Below are 14,008 nucleotides of genomic sequence, written 5' to 3' on the forward strand. Positions count from 1 at the left end.
TGTTATCTGTGAGTGAATATATCTATCTATATATATTCCAGATTAATAGACCATTCATGTTGTCTATCTGATCCGGCTCATGTTATTAGAATGCATGTTTACTTAAATGCAAGTGCATTACAGGAACAGAATTTCTATTGCACATATCTATAAATAGATTGTCATCACAGAACTTGATTATTTGAATCCTGTATTTGTAAGGAAAGCTTGAAAGCTTCGAATGAACATTGACAGAGGAATCTTTGCGTAAACATTGTATCTGACCAGTGATGTTTGTTAGCAAACAAATTAGCACGGGTTTGTGGTCATTGAGATGGGAGATTCTGGAATAATACCATTGGGAATACACTGATGTTGGTACACGTGGTGGATGTGTATGGATAGGAGTACAATCTCTCTTTAAGTACTTCAACATATTGATTTCAGATATGGTGATTAATCAGTACTTCAGAGGTATGCTGTCTACATGGGATTTCTCAGGTAAATTAACTAGGCAGAAGGTCAAGGTATTGTAAACAAATAAACAATGTATATGATATGAGGTGAAGAACTTGAAGCTTTTTACCTGCAACACATATTTACTCTACTTCTGTTTTAAAAAGATTTAAAGCTATGGTTTGGTAATTTGTGCTCAAAGTCTTGTATATTGTGTGTTTGATAAACTTTTGAAGCTTGCACATGTAACTATTATAGGCTGTTTTGATAGCTTATAAAAGTTGTTAAGAAAATGAAATTATAGGGATTTTGTAGAAATTTGAAAACACTTTAAAAATGATTGAAAATAGAAATATTTCATTTAAAAAAGATAGAAATATTTTCTATGAAATGGAATGTTGTGAAGTATTTCCAATTTGCTTTTTAAGCAGATTAAATTTCTTTATTCAACTTTACATATTGAATTCATAGGTAAAGATGTCGGAAGTTGTTGTCATGGAATGCTTAAATTTGAATACTCTTAACACAGACATGAAATTCTATTTTTGGAAAGATTTTCTTCATTTATTTTGCTTGTTGGTATTTAGTTTCTTTATGGCCTAAATTAGCTGGATATATAAACAAAAAGTAAAGTTAAGACAACATGAATTTATTCTCAGTATAGCCTCTGTTTTGTGGTCTTACTCTGACAAACTGCAGTAGACCTATTGTGGGTTGTGATGTTTGGAGTACTTTGGTAAAAAATGTATTAGATTTGATCAGTATTAAGTATGTTTTTCCTCAGATCTGTTGAAGGTATCATAGCTGTCACGATGTTGAAAAGTTTTAGCAAAAATAGCTTTACAAGATCCTGCATAACTACTTTGTTGATTCTGAAAGTTATTTTTGTGCTTTTGCCAAGATGCTTGTTGGAAGGGTTTGAAATATAAGTTTCAGAATTTGTGTGTTTGTTTCATAGCTCAGGCTTAATAGAAAACAGATGAGATTTCAAATCAGAATGGAATTTTCACCTGTATTTGATGGCTTACCTGTAATATCATATGCAAATGATGGACATTTTATTTCATTTTGATAGCTCATTTTTGATAAGACATTGTGTTTAGCTGTTCTACAAAACATGTGCATTGTGAAAGATAGGAGTCCAGTATTAAGAGTGTATGCATACAGTATGTTATTTGTGGTTTCTTTTCTAAAAGAGTTCTTGTGAATAATGTGTACACCATTAATGTTTTACAATTTATCCAATTTATCTCATAACTTGGGTATGGTGTGTCAAATATCATTCAATCTTTAAACATATATTCAGTTAGATGTAAACTCAGATGAAGGTCTGAAGTGCCCGGTTTGATGCTCCCTACCCTGGCTATTTTTGTTTCTCAAGAAACTTAGAAATGGTTTGGTTTGTCCTGATATGGTTGTGTCCTTGTGGAAGACACTTTCCTGTGATTGCTCTGAAAGGCATACACCAGGTTTGCTGTATGATGTTCGGTAAAGTAGTCACAAGCTATTGTAAGGAGACACCTTGCCTAGACACCTTTCCTAACAATAACCCCATTAAGAATTAAACAAGGATGAAGAATGAACCTGTGATCTGTACAGATGACAGGAGTTTTAACTGATAAGTTACACAAATTAGAAAACACATTTTAACTTTAATAACAATGCCAGAGTGAATTACAATCAATTTGAGCTGCTAATTACTTTGAATGCTTTCTTATTTCAAATTTGTTTTTACCAGGATATCAGAAATTTAAGTTTTGCACATTTCATATTTTTGTGTTCAAAGGTCAAGATCAGAGCGTCAAAGGTCATATTTGAACAAATTTGAATCAGATAATGATACATCTATATACATATTTAAAGATTAAATTGTTTGCATTGATTATTGGTATACATATAAACACATTCAAAGTTACAAATTATTGAAGTCAGCATTGTTTTTTTTCCCCAATGGTCAAAGACACAAAGAAAGGTCAAAGGTCAAACCACTTATTGTTTTGATGGTGAATTGATGTTTTGTTTTGGTAATTTTGTTAGTCCAGCTAATGGAACTGGATATAACATTTGTCTAGAAACAGAAGTCAATTGATTGCAAAGAGAAAACCAAATAATGCTTACATTACCGTTGGTCACCGAACTGTAGCGACACCGACAAATCTTTTATGCTGAGATGCACGGAGAGAAATAGATTGGTGTACACAGGTTAAAAGCAAGCTAATAGGATCTCTGTTAGCTGAATATCTATAGTTATACCACATACACTGACAGTGTATACAGTCTTGTGTTTTATCATCTGTTCTAAAGCTTGGATGACTTCATAACAAAACCCACAACACTTCACAATGACAGTTTCATCACAAAAATTTAGAACTCTGTGAAATATTGATAGATTCAGTCTTGTCTGAATGAACTGTTGTTCATATATTTTGTGTATCTGGTAAATTTATTTTGTAGAAATCAATGAGAGTGATTTGTGTGTGAGAGATAGTGTTTCTGGATGATTTACCCCGACAGACATATTATTACAGTTGATTTCAGTGAGAGATTGCTATGATTTAGTTTGTATTTAAATTAATTGAGAGAGATATCAGAGAGGTTAATAAAAATATATGGCTCTATCTTACTTAAATTTAAAAAGTAAAATTTGTATCTTGTATTTATTGTCGGGAACGGACAATTGACAAAATCTGAACATCATTATCTCAGTTCAGTTAAAACTTGCCTTGTGCATACAGTTTTGATTAGAAATCGTTCACTTAGAGCAAGTGAATGCTTCAAAATATGTCTTGGTTCGTAAGTAAAATGTGTGTTTCACCTCAATATTGGATCAATTTATATATTTATGTCAATATTATCATGTGTCATGATTCATCTGGGTCAGTGTTATGTGTTTAATGGGTTAAAACATCCATGTGTCAATATGACAGAGGGTTAAAATGTTAATGTTTTACTGTATCAGTGTGTCAATATGGTATTGAGTCAAAATGTTAATGTTTTACTGCATCAATGTGTCATCAATGTGTCAATATGGTCTTGAGTCAAAATGTTAATGTTTTACTGCATCAATGTGTCAATATGGTCTTGAGTCAAAATGTTAATGTTTTACTGCATCAATGTGTCAATATGGTCTTGAGTCAAAATGTTAATGTTTTACTGCATCAATGTGTCAATAAGGTCTTGTGTCAAAATGTTAATGTTTTACTGCATCAATGTGTCAATATGGTCTTGTGTCAAAATGTTAATGTTTTACTGCATCAATGTGTCAATATGGTCTTGAGTCAAAATGTTAATGTTTTACTGCATCAATGTGTCAATATGGTCTTGAGTCAAAATGTTAATGTTTTACTGCATCAATGTGTCAATATGGTCTTGAGTCAAATGTTAATGGGTTTACACATTAATGTGTCAATATGGTCTTGAGTCAAAATGTTAATGTTTTACTGCATCAATGTGTCAATATGGTCTTGAGTCAAAATGTTAATGTTTTACTGCATCAATGTGTCAATATGGTCTTGAGTCAAATGTTAATGGGTTTACACATTAATGTGTCAATATGGTCTTGAGTCAAAATGTTAATGTTTTACTGCATCAATGTGTCAATATGGTCTTGAGTCAAAATGTTAATGTTTTACTGCATCAATGTGTCAATATGGTCTTGAGTCAAAATGTTAATGTTTTACTGCATCAATGTGTCAATATGGTCTTGAGTCAAAATGTTAATGTTTTACTGCATCAATGTGTCAATATGGTCTTGAGTCAAAATGTTAATGTTTTACACATTGATGTGTCAATAAGGTCTTGAGTCAAATGTTAATGTTTTACTGCATCAATGTGTCAATATGGTCTTGAGTCAAAATGTTAATGTTTTACTGCATCAATGTGTCAATATGGTCTTGTGTCAAAATGTTAATGTTTTACTGCATCAATGTGTCAATATGGTCTTGAGTCAAAATGTTAATGTTTTACTGCATCAATGTGTCAGTATGGTCTTGTGTCAAAATGTTAATGTTTTACTGCATCAATGTGTCAATATGGTCTTGAGTCAAAATGTTAATGTTTTACTGCATCAATGTGTCAATATGGTCTTGAGTCAAAATGTTAATGTTTTACTGCATCAATGTGTCAATATGGTCTTGAGTCAAATGTTAATGGGTTTATACTTTAATGTGTCAATATGGTCTTGAGTCAAAATGTTAATGTTTTACTGCATCAATGTGTCAATATGGTCTTGTGTCAAAATGTTAATGTTTTACTGCATCAATGTGTCAATATGGTCTTGAGTCAAAATGTTAATGTTTTCCTGCATCAATGTGTCAATAAGGTCTTGTGTCAAAATGTTAATGTTTTACTGCATCAATGTGTCAATATGGTCTTGAGTCAAAATGTTAATGTTTTACTGCATCAATGTGTCAATATGGTCTTGAGTCAAATGTTAATGGGTTTACACATTGATGTGTCAATATGGTCTTGAGTCAAATGTTAATGTTTTACTGCATCAATGTGTCAATATGGTCTTGAGTCAAATGTTAATGGGTTTACACATTGATGTGTCAATATGGTCTTGAGTCAAAATGTTAATGTTTTACTGCATCAATGTGTCAATATGGTCTTGAGTCAAAATGTTAATGTTTTACTGCATCAATGTGTCAATATGGTCTTGAGTCAAAATGTTAATGTTTTACTGCATCAATGTGTCAATATGGTCTCAAAATGTTAATGTCAATGTGTCAAATGTTCAAAAATGCATTAATGTGTCAATATGGTCTTGAGTCAAAATGTTAATGTTTTACTGCATTAATGTGTCAATAAGGTCTTGTGTCAAAATGTTAATGTTTTACTGCATCAATGTGTCAATATGGTCTTGAGTCAAAATGTTAATGTTTTACTGCATCAATGTGTCAATATGGTCTTGAGTCAAATGTTAATGGGTTTACACATTGATCAATATTGTATGTTTATAGGTTAATGTGGTATATCTATGTACAAACATGATAGAGAGTCAGTATATACATGGATGAATGGCAGTACTTGAGGATGTTCAGGATACAGTTTGTCTACTTTAACAGTACAGATTTTCCTTGTTCTATCAAAATAATGAATTTCATAACCATAGATAAGCTGTAATGATTTAGCCTTGACCGGTGTAAAATCAGAGTTACATGTTAACCCCAGAATTAGATACATTTAACTGGTATTGGAAACACATTGCCTTTATTTACTTTAACCTGTAAAAGAATACCAATTTCCTTTTGTCTATAGACCACATTACTAGGGAAGTCAAGGTCATTGGTCCGGGTCGTCAGACACAATTATCTTGAAGTACACATGGCCATCGATGAAACATAAAATTTTCAAAAGTATACAGTAGACGAAGCTATGTTTAGGGATAGAGATTCCAATTTATACATGGCTGCTGGATATATAACACAGTATTTAGTGTACAGAACTCTCAGACATTCCAGGTAGACTCGAACACATATGGAAAGAGATTATATGTCTGGTCATTTTTGACTGAAATCAATGATTTTTCATCAGACCATACATTCACTTCTTTTGGGGAAAGGAATGGAGAAAAATTTCAATTTAAAGTATTTTAACCATAAAGTCCACAGATAACTGTAAAATAATTAATTTTTGTGTGAGTTTTATTTTGTTGAATTTTTCATCATTCATATTCCACAAATTTAAATGGATATAAAATAATTAGTATCTGACCATCGAAATAGATTATAGTACTTGGTCATTTTTACAGATTTATCAACGAAAGCAGATAATCTGACCCCAACAAATATATACAATTTTACAATAATCCTACATTTGAAAGTGGATAAACATTTCTGGGACACAAATATAAACAAAAAAATGAAGAAATGTATCCTTAATTGTTGAAAAAGGTATCATGACATGTATCATTTAAATTATTTTGTAAAGTATAAAAATCAGTGCAAAAGATAAGCTGTTAATGAGAGTATCCATATTTCACTAGTAGGGAAAGGTATTTCAAGGTCTTGATTAAAATGCAGTGAATGAAGTAAAGAGGATAATGGGTAATTTACCAAAGGTGAAACACAGGTGTAATTTGCCCTAGAAACATTGATTGTGGAGTACACATTAGGAACAGGCTGGTAATGAATTTCATTGGTTTGATTTTTATTGTCAGTTTATTTTGTTTCAGAACTTAGTGTGAAAACTCTTCAGGAAATGCACATTCATTGCTGAGGTAAATTAAAATGTGTTGAACATTTCCTCAACAGAAATAATTAAAGATGTGACCATGATTGGAAATAAAATCAAGTGAAGGGCTAAATACTCTCTGTTGGGTTAAAAAATGTAGTGCAAAAATTCATGCCATAGACTAACAGAACTGTTATCATGTGCAAAGACTGTGCAGACAAGATTGTATGTACCACTTGATATAGAGTTATTGCCCTTTGTTGATCAAGATTTTCTTTGATCGGATCATGCATTCTTTTTACCCATCTGTTGATCCCTTGGCGTTGCTATAAATAAGTATTATGGGATGCAATAGGCTCTAAATTGTATATCAACTTCTAAGTGATATGTATATTAGAGTCAGTTATTGACAGTGATATTCAGAAGGAAAACACAATTTGTTTATAACATCAGTATATGGTTTGTGTATGTGTATTTCCCATGTGTATTGGACGTATGTATAGACATTAGGACATGCTATGTCTGTGTATTAGACATATGTATAGACATTAGGACATGCTATGTCTGTGTATTAGACATATGTATAGACATTAGGACATGCTATGTCTGTGTATTGGACGTATGTATAGAGGACATTAGGACATGCTATGTCTGTGTATTGGACGTATGTATAGAGGACATTAGGACATGCTATGTCTGTGTATTGGACGTATGTATAGAGGACATTAGGACATGCTATGTCTGTGTATTGGACGTATGTATGGGCCTATGGACATTAGGACATGCTATGTCTGTGTATTAGGACATGCTATGTATATGTATAGAGGACATTAGGACATGCTATGTCTGTGTATTGGACGTATGTATAGAGGACATTAGGACATGCTATGTCTGTGTATTGGGCGTATGTATAGAGGACATTAGGACATGCTATGTCTGTGTATTGGACGTATGTATAGAGGACATTAGGACATGCTATGTCTGTGTATTGGACGTATGTATAGAGGACATTAGGACATGCTATGTCTGTGTATTGGACGTGTGTATAGAGGACATTAGGACATGCTATGTCTGTGTATTGGACGTATGTATAGAGGACATTAGGACATGCTATGTCTGTGTATTGGACGTATGTATAGAGGACATTAGGACATGCTATGTCTGTGTATTGGGCCTATGTATAGACATTAGGACATGCTATGTCTGTGTATTGGACGTATGTATAGAGGACATTAGGACATGCTATGTCTGTGTATTGGACGTATGTATAGAGGACATTAGGACATGCTATGTCTGTGTATTGGGCCTATGTATAGACATTAGGACATGCTATGTCTGTGTATTGGACGTATGTATAGAGGACATTAGGACATGCTATGTCTGTGTATTGGGCCTATGTATAGACATTAGGACATGATGTGTGTATAGAGGACATTAGGACATGCTGTGTCTGTGTATTGGACGTATGTATGCTATGTCTGTGTATTGGACATTAGGACATGCTATGTCGTGTGAGAGGACATTACATGCCTGTGTATTGGACGTTGTATGAGGACATTAGGACATGCTATTGGACGTGTGTATTACTGTTGTTTGTGTATGTTAGAGGACATTAGGACATGCTATGTCTGTGTATTGGACGTGTGTATAGAGGACATTAGGACATGCTATGTCTGTGTAGGAATGTATTGTGTGTCTGTGTATTGGACGTATGTATAGAGGACATTGACATGCTATGTCTGTGTATTGGACGTGTGTATAGAGGACATTAGGACATGCTATGTCTGTGTATTGGACGTATGTATAGAGGACATTAGGACATGCTATGTCTGTGTATTGGACGTGTGTATAGAGGACATTAGGACATGCTATGTCTGTGTAACACAGACATTAGGACATGCTATGTCTGTGAGAATAATGCCATTGATGAGGAATGTTTTACTGTTTTTGTGTATTATACGTTTGTTCCTGCTGGTGAGGAAGTTTGTGTGTCACTGATATCTATGACAGTCATGAAGGAAATGACTGATGCGTAAGTAAGGAAAATCCAACACAGTCAGTGATTAGATGATACACATATTGTGTGAAATGGCTCCATTTTGGAAAATTGTAGTTCACGTATATAATATGTTTAGGTTAAGTGGTCAGAGCTCAGAGGTAAGGTTTAGTTAGAGATCATAACCATTATACAAAGTTAAGTCAAATTGAAGTAAAATGTATCTAGAAATATTATATAGCTCAATATCTCAAAACGACTTTTGATTATGAGTAAAGGGTTTGGATTTAGAGGTTTGAGTTCAAAGTTGAGAGATAAGCTTATACATTGTCAGAACTTTTATACAAAGTGTTCAATCAAATTGAAAGAAAATGTTGGATTTCTAGAAATGTCATCTTGTTGAAAGCTCTAAACTCTATTTGATTGATTGTGTGGATTATGTGGTGGCAGTTTATCGATCTATGATGACTGCACTGATGAGGTTTTTAAAAAAAGGAATCCATTCCACAAAATAGATTATCAGCCAGTTGATTGTAAATTACTGTCACTGACTGGGGTGTTAAGCTGTTTCAATTTTATATAGCAGTTCATGTGGAAATTAGTGTGATATATTCGTGGAACAGTTTTGGTCTCTGGGTTGTGAATGTTAATTGCAGTGGTTGGTTTTCTTGTCAAGTGTATTGCCCTATGAACAGCCAGGGTCAATTGAAAAGCATGTGGCTACCCCACTGAATAACCTACTGAAGGTCTGTTACATAACATCCTTTTGGTGTTTAGTAAAGGACACAAACACTTCCTAACACACACAAACTGCCACAGGTTATCAAAAATTAATACGGTTTGTATAGTTGATTTACAAGTTTTTTTTTTATATGAAAATATGGTTTATATACATGTATGTGTGCATGTGCTTTTCAAATGATCAGCCTTTAATCTGTATCATTCATTGGAATATCTTATTGTTGCGGATTATTTTGTTGTGTGTCGGTCTTTAACGTGGATCATAGTACTTCCCTGTCAGCATTAATCCTCAGTAGGTTTGTTTGCCTCTGTGTATTTCAAATCCAACCTGCAATGTCTGATGGTTTCAAAATCAATACAACCCATTTGACTTACTGGAGTGTGAAATCCTTGGTTTATCACAAGCTCATTAACAGGGGCAAAATGATGAGAATATCAACCTAAAAAGAACTATGAATGATATGTGATTCACTGATAATTGCATGTGCAAGCTCCAAGGTCACCATGTGCAAGCTCCAAGGTCACCATGTGCAAGCTTCAAGGTCTGAGGTCAAATTACAATGATACAAAAACTTTGATTTTCATTATGAACAAAGTATGGTTAGTATGAGAAAGACTTACATAGAAACATTTCTGTCTATTCTTTATTCAGAATTGTCTGTCAGGCAAGTCTTTAATTACTGCAATATTCAAATTATCTTAATTTTTCCAATTACTCGCAGATTTTATTTTTGTACTGATATATTTAGATTTTTTATAACTGATGCTTTAAACCTGCTTTGTATTAAAATAAATTATGAAACTTTTTAAAAATAATTTGTCAGAACTGATTTATGATACAAAATTTGGGTACTCCAGTGTTGTATATGATGATCTTCCTAAATCCTTTCATCAGAAAGCAGAATAAGTAGACATTAAACCCATTGACAATTTCTGATACAATTATAGAATCTTTCCATTTTATTTGAATATTGAGATGCTTAAGAAATAGCTTTATAAACTGAATTTGTATTTAATATTTTGAAATCCTTATTTAAGATATTTAAATTTTTTATTATTTTCCCTGATAAATTCGATATCATCAGATAAGACTATCCAGGCTTTAACGGTAGATGATTGATTGATTTATGTATATTGCAGCTGCTGGTGAAATTACTACAGGTGCTAAACATGCTGAAGTAATTTCTTGAACTTTGACCTGTAAAATTCTCTGATGGATTTTGGATTAGTGCGTGTTTTTGTCTACCTCGTCATCTCCACTATAATACTATACTGGTGAACAGTTTACCTCAATTTTCATTGATGTGGAACCCACAACTTGGCGTTTTAATCTACCGATCAAGTCATCGGACGCTGGTAAATATGTTTTTGGGGTTCAGTTATTCATGTTTCTTACCCACTCTGATTTAATGAAGTTCCTGCTTTTCAGTTCAATGTCAGAAATACAAAGAAAAATGCAAATGGTAAATGTTTGGTGTGATATTGATTGGTAACTCTTACATTGGACAAATAAAGGAGAAAGGAGACGCATCTGAAGTTGGATTTCAGCATTTACTGTTCTTGTTGAAATAAATCTTTCATATTTTATATATAAATCATAGAGTTTATTATCCTATATACGATGAAACGTGGCTTGCTACAAAGACATCAATATAACTACAAAGAAAAAATAATGGAAATTTGTGTATTGGATTTTACCATTAATGCGGAAGTGAAAGCTACTAATATATATCGTTCATCAACTGAAGCTATGCAAATATAGAGTGGAACTCCGCATGAAAGGATGTAGATCAGTGTTATAGAGAAGCTTGTGTCAGGGTGGATGATTGATTTGTATGTAGTAGTATCAATATGAGCTCAATTCATGGTGTTAAATACCAACTAGGAGGAAATATGGAAGGTAGCACTATACAATCAAAATGTCCGAAATGGAATGATAGATATTTGTGTTCCCTTTGGTTGTAGTGATTTATTTAATGTTAACTGAATCCAAATGAGAAATAGACAGCTTGTGGTAACTGTACTTTATTATAGTCAGTAGATGTAAATGTGTATATTAGTATAAAGAAGGAAATAGCAGATTGTATTGAGTGTATATATGTGTAAATTACCATCAAAAGTGGATAAAAGTGTTCCTAGAACTTTATTTACAACATGGAAATCTACAAACAATCATCTGCAGACAACAAGGATTCCCCGAAAAAGGGAACCAAAAATTCGGCAAACAAGGACAACAAAAAAGATGGAGGAGTTCTGTCACTGCTTGGAAAGAAAAAGAAACCGGCCAGACAAAAAAAGGCTCAGGAACTAAAACGACAGAGTCGTGTACTAACAACAGATACATCGTCTGCCATCGGTAAGAGGTATGGAAGTGTTGATTCCAGTCCAACAAGTCCTCCTTGGCGTGGTTCAGGGAGGGGCTCAGGGCGAGCATCTATGAGTTCATGTCCAAACAGCCCAATGATGACTGGATATCAGGGGCCAAAAGGTAATATAATGACAAAGTCAGCTTTTGAGGCATTTTGGAACGGTCCTGAGCCCCTGTTTGATCCTACACAAGGTCCAAAGGAGTACAAGAAGGATCTATCACCGGAGTCGGAGTCAGGAAATAAGGATATACACTTGAAACCCGGCGGAAGTCCAGAGGTACATCGAATTCAACTTAGAGTCAGTGCAGCTGCTCCTCCATCTAGAGCCCCACCGGTGTATCAAAACTTGGCCCAACTACGATCCCCACCCCCAAAACCCAAACATACTGTGGACCATAACTGTACTGCAGGACATCACACTCGTTATAGGTTTCCATCTCCCGGAGTCAGTCCGGAGATTCAACGAAGTAATACACCAAGTTCGTCTCGGCAAAGTTCACAGGATAATGAAATCCCTGCTGATGCACCAAAATCCACTGCTACTAGTGTGTTACCAGACCATTATAAATATCTTAGTGATTATACATATAGTGAACTACCTGCAAAACCCAAACATAGTATGCCTCAGCAGTTTATTGTACAGGAAGGTGTTTACTCTGATTCTTGTACGGAACAAGTTCGACGCAATGTAGTTCCACAGCAATATGTCGCACCGGATGAAATTTATTCGAAAGCAATGCCCGAAAAAATACAGAAAAATGTCAGTCTGAAAGACTGCAATCAGGAAGAGGGAAGTCCTGATAAGGTCGCGCGTAACCCAACACAACAAGTGGTGAGTTCTGATGGAGTTTATTTTCAGGGAAGTCCTGAAAGAGGTCGACATAGCACAATGTCTTCTTCATCCCAATCAAGTCCAGAAAGTCCGCGAGCTCAAATTATTCGTGCTTCTCAACATATTCATTCTGGATCTGGGATTATATGGCGTCAACACAGCCTTCCAACTCCAGGTAATAGTCCTGAGATCCAGCGTATTTTACGATCATGCCCTCCTCCTGTAGAAAGTCCATCTCCTCCGTCTCAGCGAGCTAGATCGGCAATGGATGAAGGAATCTACTGCACAGCGGGTGAGTGCTTTTTTCATTTCCTGACGATTTGTTAGAACTTTTTTACTATATTTATCCAGTGATAAGCCCATGTCACAATGGAGACCATCTTAAAAAAAATGGCAAGGAAAACTGAGATGTAAAATAAATGGTTTATTTGATATAAAAATATCAACTTTATTTTCTTTTATAGCAATCCCAAAACAATCTTTTAGCTTTTAGAAGTCAGTCTTGTTTGCCTGGATGGAAGTGCACGAAGAGTCTCAAAACCACTGTCATGAATTTTTCATTTTGGGTCATCAGTGTCTTGCTGAAGTGAAAAATTCTGCAGTGTATAAATCATATTTGAAATGCAAATTATTGTTATTTAAACATCTAAACACCAATTACAAACTTTTACACAACGATTAAAGATATGGTTTCACCAGCACTACCTTTATCAAAGTTTATTTTGCTACATGGTATGTCTTTAGCATTTTTACAAAAGTTTCTAGATGTATTTCCTCAATGTTTACTGTTACAAGTCGTTATTTGCATCCATTAAATGACTTGTATTCATTGTTTGTTTCAAAAGTAAGAAAAAACTTGTATTTTTAAGATTGGTGAAATTTGAACTGTTGAGAAATTACAGTTAAAATTTCACTTTTAACTGCTGATTATCTTGCTGGAAGAACTTTTTTTTATGTTTTAAGATCTATACAGGAAACTCTGTTGATAGCTGAAGAAATATATACATTCTGATGTTTTCTAGTGAAAGTCTTTTTAGATCAAAGAGAATAATGTAGGAGTATTAATACCCTTCTGTGTTTTGCGGTACACATGTACTGCCTTTTAATCTTTGGGATGTCAGCGATACCTATCACTTGTGTTAAGTTCTCCACTGCTGTCCTCCATTAGAGATATACTCTTATTCAGATGTAATTCTCTTGGGATTTTTGTTGATTAAGTACACTTTATCCACAAATTCCTGTCCATGAACTGTTAAATTAGTAAGTGGTAATTTTTTGAAAACAAACGAACAAATTCAGCCTCTCAAAAATTTGTGAATTTTCAGTATTGGGGAAATCTTCATATCCTGTGAGAACTTACAAAAGATATGGATAGAGAAGTGAACATCTTGATGTTGTGTTCTGGGGCAAACACCTGGAATCTCAGGCTTTATTCACTATAGAGAAATATAGAGAATAAAT

At 34.0% G+C, this 14,008-nt stretch overlaps 1 long non-coding RNA gene across 1 annotated transcript; it reads left to right on the plus strand.

Moving 5' to 3' along the window:
* Positions 1 to 424: 424 nt before the first annotated feature.
* LOC132565570 (uncharacterized) lies at positions 425 to 10,941 on the plus strand. The gene is made up of 2 exons (XR_009554926.1): positions 425 to 480; positions 10,487 to 10,941. It is a non-coding gene; the product is annotated as an uncharacterized LOC132565570 (long non-coding RNA).
* The last annotated feature ends 3,067 nt before the right edge of the window (positions 10,942 to 14,008 follow it).

This window comes from Ylistrum balloti, unplaced genomic scaffold (assembly GCF_031769215.1).
Source record: "Ylistrum balloti isolate Yb309-2 unplaced genomic scaffold, AGI_CSIRO_Ybal_v1 Utg369724, whole genome shotgun sequence".
Taxonomy (NCBI): Eukaryota; Metazoa; Mollusca; class Bivalvia; order Pectinida; family Pectinidae; genus Ylistrum; species Ylistrum balloti.